The 4094-nt window shown below is 47.3% G+C and overlaps 1 pseudogene; it reads left to right on the top strand.

Annotated features, from left to right (window-relative positions):
* Window positions 1–1640: 1640 nt before the first annotated feature.
* LOC102239992 lies at window positions 1641–2900 on the top strand (annotated as a pseudogene).
* The last annotated feature ends 1194 nt before the right edge of the window (window positions 2901–4094 follow it).

The raw sequence follows: 4094 nt of genomic DNA on the forward strand, positions 1-4094 counted from the left end.
GAGGATGGCTGGTTAGCCAGAGATGGGTAAGATTCCTCAGGGAAGGAACAACCTAAGACAGGCACAGTCACAGAGGGGCCATCAGGAGACAACTTGGGGGTCGACAGAGGTGGGGCACAGACCCTCACCCCCCAACTTTGCAGAGGCCTAAACCCTCACACCTTCTGAGGGAGGTCTCCTGCCCCCATGGCTGCTTCGCTTCCCACGCCCAGCTCAGATCGGGACCCAGGTAAAGACAGAGACTGGCTGACAGCAGCTGCCCTCTCACTGCAACAGGACTTGTTTCCCATTTCTACCTTGGACCACAGGGAAAGGGGCAGCTGAAGGAAAGGGCTGTGTCAGGATGCTGCCTTCTTTCCTTTCTTCTCCCTCTTTTTTCTAAACACTTCCATGCCTTGTAGTTCTTTTGCTTTCTCTTCTTTTTCTCTCTACTACCCTCCATCTCCGCCTCATCCTACTTCTCCCCAGTATCTTCCATATCAGCCGACCCAGAGGGCACAGCTGACTCCTCCCTGGACACCGACACCACCATCAAGCACGGCCCTGGTGGACCCTTTGATGCCCTTCAACTCACCGATGCTTCGGGAAGCCCGTCGCCAATGACGATGCCCGCTAGCCAGATCAACAAGGACAACCAAACCACCGACTTGAGAACAGCTGAAATCCCTTGACTGAAGAGGCCAGCAACCTTCTATAGGAATAAGGCTCCTTGTGCACTCCATCCACTATGTTTATAGCTATGCTCGCTATCATTGCTTGTCAGTCTTCTTCCGAGTCTTAAACAACCCAATCCGAGAGGTGGCCACTGATTTACATGCGCTATCATTTAAAAAATAAAAAAGGAGGGATTTGCTGGAAGCCAGTCCATCCTTGCTGCTTGACACAGTCACTGCAGGGAAGAAACATCTGCACAGCATATGTTTCAAGGGACCTGGCATATATGGCATACTGTTCTTAATATGTTTGCTCCCCTTAGCGCTAGGTGTTTTAACCAAGGTCACCTCTCTGAGAAAGGTTGTTTCCCCAGGTAGGGATTTTTCCATGAAGTTAGGGAGGGAATAAAACCAACCCCTTAACTAAGTGCCAGGCGGGTAGTTAATCACTTTAACTACGAACAATCACGCTTAAGCTACATAATCTTTACTTCCTGGAATGGAGATAAGAAATGCCCTAACCTTTGGAATAGAAATTGATAGGATTAAAATCAACTGGTATAATACAGATGTAACAAGACAATAACACACAGAACCTGGCTGGAGAACCTAGACAGAACTTGGCTGGAGATCCTGGCTAGAGAACCTGGCTAGGCTGCTGATCAACTGAATGCTGTCTCCGTGTAATTCCTTCTTCCCCAACTCCGTCCACACCTTTGGGAACCCCTGGACCTGCTGGGGCTGGACCCCAACAGTAGAGGGACAAAAGAGAGTAAAGGAAATAAGGCATATTCGAAGGATAGAAAGTGAAAGATTGGCTCTAACAACCCTGTAGGGTTTTAAATGAAGGCCACCCTGGTTTTTTCAGATGAACCTGAGGTGGTGTCTTCCTTTATCTTTCTTCTCTAAATTCTGCCTCTGGGTCATTTCCTGTCTACGAGGGAGCGCAACGGCCGAGTTTCCCCTGCTCTCCGTGAATATCACATCATGAAAGAGGTGAAGAGCGAGCGGGAGCGGGGGAGCCGGCGCTGGCACCTGGACGAGGACGGGGTGGCAACGGCGGTGATGAAGGTGGTGGTGAAGCAAGAGCGCCTCAGCCCCGAGGCCGAGACGTCCGGCGAGCCGGGCAGCCCTGGTCACCGCGGGAACCGAGCGCAGAGACGTAGCCGATCCCCAGCCAAGAAGAAAAAGTCCTCAGGGAGAAGAAGCAAGTCTCCTCGGAGTAACAGAAGCCGAAGTCCTCACCACTCGACAGTCAGAGTGAAGCCGGAGCGTGAAGATCATCACCCCGGAGAGAACGGGAAGATCAAGATCGGCAGCACCGGGAAGCATCAGAACAGGAGCACAGGCGAGCGAGGAATAGTGACCGAGGCAGGCACAGGGGCCACTCCCACCAGAGGACAACCTCTAACGAGAGACCTGGGAGTGGGCCGGCTCAGGGACGTGATCGAGACCTTCAGAACCTGCCGGCGCAGGAAGCAGAGCGGGAGTTCTATAATGCCCGAAGGCGGGAGCATCGCCAAAAGAATGAAGTCAGTACCAGCGGTAATGAGTCTCAGGAGTTGGTTCCTCCACCTGGTGGCAACAACAAAAACAAAGAGGTGCCCGTCAAGGAAAAGCCAAGCTTTGAACTTTCTGGGGCACTTCTTGAGGACACGAACACCTTCCGAGGTGTAGTCATTAAATATAGCGAGCCCCCCGAAGCACGTATCCCTAAAAAACGGTGGCGTCTCTACCCATTTAAAAATGATGAGGTGCTTCCGATCATGTACATTCATCGACAAAGCGCTTACCTCCTGGGGCGACACCGCCGTATTGCAGACATTCCAATCGATCATCCCTCTTGTTCAAAGCAGCACGCGGTCTTTCAGTATAGGCTTGTGGAATACACCCGTGCTGATGGGACAGTTGGCCGCAGGGTGAAGCCCCACATCATTGACCTTGGTTCAGGCAATGGAACATTCTTGAATAACAAGCGCATTGAGCCACAGAGATACTACGAACTGAAGGAAAAAGATGTACTTAAATTTGGGTTCAGCAGCAGAGAGTATGTTCTGCTGCATGAGTCCTCTGACACCTCTGAAGTAGACAGGAAAGAAGAGGAGGAGGAGGAGGAAGTATCTGACAGCTAGCAAACTAATAAACAACCCAAACTCTTGAGAGACCTTTCCTTTCTGCGAAGGCTTTGTGATTGACTCGAGCACCGTGGCGCTCTTTGTAATGCCTCTTATGGCCTTAAGTCTCTCCTCGGCTGCTGACCAGCTTATGTTAAAATGTAAGAAAACCGACTTGTGTTTGAACTTTTTTCTGTAGCACATCAGCCACTTACCTGTGGGCATATGTTTTCAGAACAGTCTCACCAACACATTGTGTTCTCGTAGAAGCATTGTGGCTTTAGTTGGTGCTTTCAGAACTGCTGCCTAGGAAACTATAAACCCTTGTCTAAAGGGGAATTGTGGCTTGTTCTCTTTGTACAGTTACTTTATTTATAGGCTTTGTGGACTGGGTTTGTTTTGTTTTTGTTCCTGGGGCAAATCCCTTAACAGAATCTTTCTAAGCTTTGGTTATCACCAAAACAGCCTCCTGTATATACCAAAGCTTTGACCTGGTTGAGCTCTTGAGTCACAGAAGTTGATTTTGCACTTCTTTTTGGGGGGCAGGGAATTTACCACATGACCTCATTATTGACTGTTGGACTTAAACAGATGCTTTAAGAGCCTGCTTAAGCATTTGACTGTACAGGAAGATCATGACTACTGCCAGTGGGGGCCGGTTTAATGTCACGAGAGGCTGAGACGCATCGAGGATCTGTTTCCTGTGAGAGAATTCTCGTTTCTCCATGGAGCGTGTACATAACAATTTTGACCATCTTATCTGTTCTTCAACTTTGCATTTTTATTCAAATGTTATCTCTTTCTCTTTTGAGAAACACACTATTATTTATGTGGCAGGGTCCTTGCTTTCTTCTAGCAACATGTGTACATGTCTAAAGGAGGTTGTGTAGTTTACATGTTTCATCTTTTTAAAAACATCTAGAGAGGTTGTATTTACCTTCCCAAGGTTGGAAAGCATGGGAATTTCCGAATTTTCCACTAAAGGAATCTGTGTAAGTAGATTCATAACTACTTACATATATGTAGTGTGAATATATATCTAATCTTGTATGAAAGAGTTGCAACTGATTTTCATATGAGGATGTTTTGTGATGTAAATGTAATGCTACATTATAGGTAAAGTCTCCCTGCATTTGAAGAGCAGGTTTTCATTTATATGTATTTTTGGGATAAAAAGTAATAAAATTTGTAAATAAAAATAAATAAATAAACAAACAAATAAATAAATAAAATTCTGCCTCTGCCCCACCCTGTGTGCACACAAACACATACCACGAGGCCATCTGATTACATTCTAAAGTGTTTTTCTCATCAACAGTTCACTTCA

This window comes from Myotis brandtii, unplaced genomic scaffold (genome assembly GCF_000412655.1).
Source record: "Myotis brandtii unplaced genomic scaffold, ASM41265v1 scaffold185, whole genome shotgun sequence".
NCBI classification, from domain to species: domain Eukaryota; kingdom Metazoa; phylum Chordata; class Mammalia; order Chiroptera; family Vespertilionidae; genus Myotis; species Myotis brandtii.